Genomic DNA, 6,031 nt, shown 5'->3' with positions numbered 1-6,031 from the left:
GTCTCCCTCTGTCTCTCTCTGTCTCTATCTCTGTCTCTATCTGTCTCTCTCTGTTTATCACTCTGTCGCTCTGTCACTCTCTGTGTCTCTCTCTGTCTCTCTCTTTCTTTCTCTGTCTCTATCTCTGTCTCTCTCTATCTTTCTCTGTCTCTCTCTCTCAGTCTCCCTCTGTCTCTCTCTGTCTCTCTCCGTGTCTCTCTCTTTCTCTCTCTGTCTTTCTCTGTCTCCCTCTGTCTCTCTCTTTCTCTATCTCTGTCTCTCTCTGTCTCTATCTCTGTCTCTCTCTGTCTCTCTCTGTCTCTCTCTCTGACTCACTCTGTCTCTCTTTGTCTCTCTCTGTCTCCCTCTCTCTCTGTCTTTCTCTGTCTCTCTCAGTCTTTATCTCTGTCTCTTTCAGTCTCTCTCTGTCTCTCTCTGTGTCTCTCTCTGTCTTCTCTGTCTCTCTCTCTGTCTCTCTCAGTCTCTATATCTGTCTCTCTCAGTCTCTCTCTGTCTCTCTCTATGTCTCTCTCTGTCTCTCTCAGCCTCTCTCACTGTCTCTGTCTCTCTCTGTCTCTTTTTGTCTCTGTCTCTCTCTGTCTTCTTTGTCTCTCTGTCTCTGTCTCTCTCTGTCTCTCTCTGTCTCTCTCTGTCTTAATCTCTGTCTCTCTCAGACTCTCTCTGTCTCTCTCTCTGTCTCTCTCTGTGTCTCTCTCTGTCTCTCTCAGTCTCTCTCACTCTCTCTGTCTCTCTCTGTCTCTCTGTTTGTCTTTGTCTCTCTCTGTCTTCTTTGTCTCTCTCTGTCCCCCTCTCTCTCTGTCTCTCTCTGTCTCTCTCAGTCTTAATCTCTGTCTCTCTCAGTCTCCCTCTGTCTCTCTCTGTCTCTCTCCGTGTCTCTCTCTGTCTCTCTCTGTCTTTCTCTGTCTCCCTCTGTCTTTCACTGTCTCTATTTCTGTCTATCTCTGTTTATCACTCTGTCGCTCTCTCTCTCTCTGTGTCTCTCTCTGTCTCTCTCTATCTCTCACTGTGTCTATCTCTGTCTCTCTCTGTATCTCTCTGTCTCTCTCTGTCTCTCTGTCTCTATCTCTGTTTCTCTCTGTCTCTCTCTCTGTCTTTCTCTGTCTCCCTCTCTCTCTCTCTGTCTATCTCTCTGTCTCTCTCAGTCTCTCTCACTCTGTCTTTGTCTCTATCTGTCTCTCTCAGACTCTCTCACTCCTTCTCTGTCTCTCTCTGTCTCTCTCTCTTTTTGGTTTTCTGTCTCTCTCTGTCTCTCTCTCAGTCTCTCCGTCTGTATCTCTCTTTCTCTCTCTGTCTCTCTGTCTCTCTCTCTGTCTCTTTCTGTCTGTCTCTCTCTCTCTGTCTCTCTCTTTGCCTCGCTCTGTCTCTCTATTTGTCTCTCTCTGTCTACCTCTTTCTCTATCTCTCTCTGTGTCTCTCTCTGTGTCTATCACTCTCTCTGTCTCTCTCTGTCTCTCTCAGTCTCTATCTCTTTCTCTCTCAGTCTCTCTCTGTCTCTCTCTGTCTCTCTCTGTGTCTCTCTCTGTCTCTCTCTGTCCCTGTCTCAGTCTCTCTCTGTCTCTCTCTGTCTCTCTCTGTCTCTCTGTCTCTCTTTGTCTCTCTCTGTCTCCCTCTCTCTCTGTCTCTCTCAGTCTCTCTCAGTCTCTATCTCTGTCTCTCTCAGTCTCTCTCTGCATCTCTCTGTCTCTCTTTGTGTCTCTCTCTGTCTTCTCTATCTCTCTGTCTCTCTCAGTCTCTATCTCTGTCTCTCTCAGTCTCTCTCTGCCTCTCTCTGTGTCTCTCTCTGTCTCTCTCTGTCTCTCTTTGTCTCTCTTTGTCTCTCTCTGTCTCCCTCTCTCTCTGTCTTTCTCTGTCTCTCTCAGTCTTTATCTCTGTCTCTCTCAGTCTCTCTCTGTCTCTCTCTGTGTCTCTCTCTGTCTTCTCTGTCTCTCTCTCTGTCTCTCTCAGTCTCTATCCCTGTCTCTCTCAATCTCTCTCTGTCTCTCTCTGTCTCTCTCTGTGTCTCTCTCTGTCTCTCTCAGTCTCTCTCACTGTCTCTGTCTCTCTCTCTGTCTCTCTCTTTGTCTCTGTCTCTCTCTGTCTTCTTTGTCTCTCTCTGTCTCCCTCTCTCTCTGTCTCTCTCTCTCTCTGTCTTAATCTCTGTCTCTCTCAGTCTCCCTCTGTCTCTCTCTGTCTCTCTCCGTGTCTCTCTCTTTCTCTCTCTGTCTTTCTCTGTCTCCCTCTGTCTCTCTCTGTCTCTATCTCTGTCTCTATCTGTCTCTCTCTGTCTCAATCTGTCTCTCTCTGTCACTCTTTCTGTCTATCTCGGTCTCTCTCTCTGTCTCTCTGTCTCTCTCTCTGTCTCTTTCTGTCTGTCTCTCTCTCTCTGTCTCTCTCTTTGCCTCGCTCTGTCTCTCCCTTTGTCTCTCTCTGTCTACCTCTTTCTCTATCTCTCTCTGTGTCTCTCTCTGTGTCTATCACTCTCTCTGTCTCTCTCTGTCTCTCTCAGTCTCTATCTCTTTCTCTCTCAGTCTCTCTCTGTTTCTCTCTGTCTCTCTCTGTGTCTCTCTCTGTCTCTCTCTGTCCCTGTCTCAGTCTTTCTCTGTCTCTCTCTGTCTCTTTCTGTCTCTCTCTGTCTCTCTTTGTCTCTCTCTGTCTCCCTCTCTCTCTGTCTCTCTCAGTCTCTCTCAGTCTCTATCTCTGTCTCTCTCAGTCTCTCTCTGCATCTCTCTGTCTCTCTTTGTGTCTCTCTCTGTCTTCTCTATCTCTCTGTCTCTCTCATTCTCTCTCTGTCTTAATCTCTGTCTCTCTCAGTCTCTCTCTGTCTCTCTCTGTGTCCCTCTCTGCCTTCCTCTGTCTTTATCTCTGTCTCTCTCAGTCTCTCTCTGTCTCTCTCTGTCTCTCTCTGTGTCTCTCTCTGTCTTTCTCTGTCTTCCTCTGTCTCTCTCTGGCTCTATCTCTGTCTCTCTCTGTTTATAACTCTGTCGCTCTACTCTCTCCGTGTCTCTCTCTGTCTCTCTCTTTCTCTCTCTATGTCTCTCTCTGTCTCTACCTCTGTCACTGTCTGTCCCTATCTGTCTCTCTCTGTCTCTATTTCTGTCTCTCTCTTTCTCTCTCTGTCTCTCTCTGTCTCTCTCTGTCTCTCTCTGTGTCTCTCTCTGTGTCTCTCTCTGTCTCTCTCAGTTTCTCTCACTGTCTCTGTCTCTCTCTCTCTCTCTTTGCCTCTGTCTCTCTCTGTCTTCTTTGTCTTTCTCTGTCTCCCTCTCTCTCTGTCTCTCTCTGTCTCTCTCAGTCTTAATCTCTGTCTCTCTCAGTCTCCCTCTGTCTCTCTCTGTCACTCTCTGTCTCTCTCTGTCTTTCTCTGTCTCCCTCTGTCTCTCACTGTCTCTATCTCTGTCTATCTCTGTTTATCACTCGATCTCTCTGTCTCTCTCTGTGTCTCTCTCTGTCTCTCTCTATCTCTCACTGTGTCTATCTCTGTCTCTCTGTATCTCTCTGTCTCTCTGTGTCTCTCTGTCTCTATCTCTGTCTCTCTCTGTCTCTCTCTGTCTTTCTGTCTCCCTCTCTCTCTCTGTCTATCTCTCTGTCTCTCTCAGTCTCTCTCACTCTGTCTTTGTCTCTATCTGTCTCTCTCAGACTCTCTCACTCCTTCTCTGTCTCTCTCTGTCTCTCTCTCTTTTCGGTTTTCTGTCTCTCTCTGTCTCTCTCAGTCTCTCCGACTGTATCTCTCTGTCTCTCTCTGTCTCTCTCTCTGTCTCTCTCTGTGTCTATCTCTGTTTATCACTCTGTCTCTCTGTCTCTCTCTGTTTCTCTCTCTGTCTCTCTCTATCTCTCACTGTGTCTATCTCTGTCTCTCTCTGTCTCTCTTTGCCTCGCTCTGTCTCTGTCTTTGTCTCTGTCTACCTCAATCTCAATCTCTCTCTGTGTCTCTCTCTGTGTCTCTCTATCACTCTCTCTGTCTCCCTCTGTCTCTCTCTGTCTCTATCTCTGTCTATCTCTGTTTATCACTCTGTCTCTCTGTCTCTCTCTGTGTCTCTCTCTGTCTCTCTCTATCTCTCACTGTGTCTATCTCTGTCTCTCTCTGTCTCTCTCTGTCTCTCTGTCTCTATCTCTGTCTCTCTCTGTCTCTCTCTGTCTCTCTCTCTGTCTCTGTCTCTCTTTCTATCTCTGTTTCTTTCTGTCTCTGTCTCTGTCTCTCTCTGTCTCTTTCTGTCTCTCTCTCTGTTTCTCTAAGTCTCTCTCACTCTGTCTTTGTTTTTCTCTGTCTCTTTCTCTGTCTCTCTCTTTCTCTCTCTGTCTCTCATTGTCTCTCTCTGTCTCTCTCCGTCTTTCTCTGTCTCTCTCTGTTTATCACTCTGTCGCTCTGTCTCTCTCTGTGTCTCTCTGTGTCTCTCTCTATCTCTCACTGTGTCTCTCTCTGTCTCTCTCTGTCTCTCTCTGTCTCTCTGTCTCTATCTCTGTCTCTCTCTGTCTCGCTCTGACTCTGTCTGTCTCTCTCTCTGTCTCTCTCTGTCTCTCTCTGTATCTCTCAGTCTCTCTCTGTCTCTCTCTCTATCTCTGTCTCTCTCTGTCTCTCTCTGTCTCTCTCTATCTCTCTCTCTGTCTCTCTCAGTCTCTCAGTCTCTCTCACTCTGTCTCTGTCTCTCTCTATCTCTCTCTTTGTCTCTGTCTCTCTCTGTCTGTATCTCTGTCTCTCTCTGTCTCTCTCTGTCTCTCATTGACTCTCTGTCTCTCTCCATCTCTCTCTGTCTCTATCTATGTCTATCTCTGTTTATCTCTTTGTCTCTCTCTGTCTCTCTCTGTGTCTCTCTCTGTCTCTCTCTGTCTTTCTCTGTCTCCCTCTGTCTTTCTCTGTCTCCCTCTGTCTCTCACTGTCTCTATCTCTGTTTATCATTCTGTCTCTCTGTCTCTCTCTGTGTCTCTCTCTCTCTCTCTCTATCTCTCACTGTGTCTATCTCTGTCTCTCTCTGTATCTCTCTGTCTCTCTCTGTCTCTCTGTCTATATCTCTGTCTCTCTCTGTCTCTCTCTGTCTTTCTCTGTCTCCCTCTCTCTCTCTGTCTATCTCTCTGTCTCTCTCAGTCTCTCTCAGTCTCTATCTCTGTCTCTCTCAGTCTCTCTCTGCCCCTCTCTGTCTCTCTTTGTGTCTCTCTCTGTCTTCTCTGTCTATCTCTCTGTCTCTCTCAGTCTCTATCTCTGTCTCTCTCAGTCTCTCTCTGTCTCTCTCTGTGTCTCTCTCTGTCTCTCTCTGTCTCTCTCTGTCTCTCTCTCTGTCTCTCTTTGTCTCTCTTTGTCTCTCTTTGTCTCTCTCTGTCTCCCTCTCTCTCTGTCTTTCTCTGTGTCTCTCAGTCTTTATCTCTGTCTCTCTCAGTCTCTCTCTGTCTCTCTCTGTGTCTCTCTCTGTCTTCTCTGTCTCTCTCTCTGTCTCTCTCAGTCTCTATTTCTGTCTCTCTTTGTCTCTCTTTGTCTCTCTCTGTCTCTCTCTGTGTATCTCTCTGTATTCTCTGTCTCTCTCTCGGTCTCTCTCAGTCTCTATCTCTGTCTCTCTCAGTTTCTCTTTGTCTCTCTCTGTCTCTCTCTGTGTCTCTCTCTGTCTCTCTCAGTCTCTCTCACTGTCTCTGTCTCTCTCTGTCTCTCTCTTTGTCTTTGTCTCTCTCTGTCTTCTTTGTCTCTCTCTGTCTTCCTCTCTCTCTGTCTCTCTCTGTCTCTCTCTGTCTTAATCTCTGTCTCTCTCAGTCTCCCTCTGTCTCTCTCTGTCTCTCTCCGTGTCTCTCTCTTTCTCTCTCTGTCTTTCTCTGTCTCCCTCTGTCTCTCTCTGTCTCTATCTCTGTCTCTATCTGTCTCTCTCTGTTTATCACTCTGTCGCTCTGTCACTCTCTGTGTCTCTCTCTGTCTCTCTCTTTCTTTCTCTGTCTCTATCTCTGTCTCTCTCTATCTTTCTCTGTCTCTCTCTCTCAGTCTCCCTCTGTCTCTCTCTGTCTCTCTCCGTGTCTCTCTCTTTCTCTCTCTGTCTTTCTCTGTCTCCCTCTGTCTCTCTCTTTCTCTATCTCTGTCTCT

This window comes from Mus caroli, unplaced genomic scaffold, assembly GCF_978045245.1.
Source record: "Mus caroli unplaced genomic scaffold, Mus_caroli_1 scaffold_43, whole genome shotgun sequence".
Taxonomy (NCBI): domain Eukaryota; kingdom Metazoa; phylum Chordata; class Mammalia; order Rodentia; family Muridae; genus Mus; species Mus caroli.
This window is presented reverse-complemented; position numbering follows the sequence as displayed.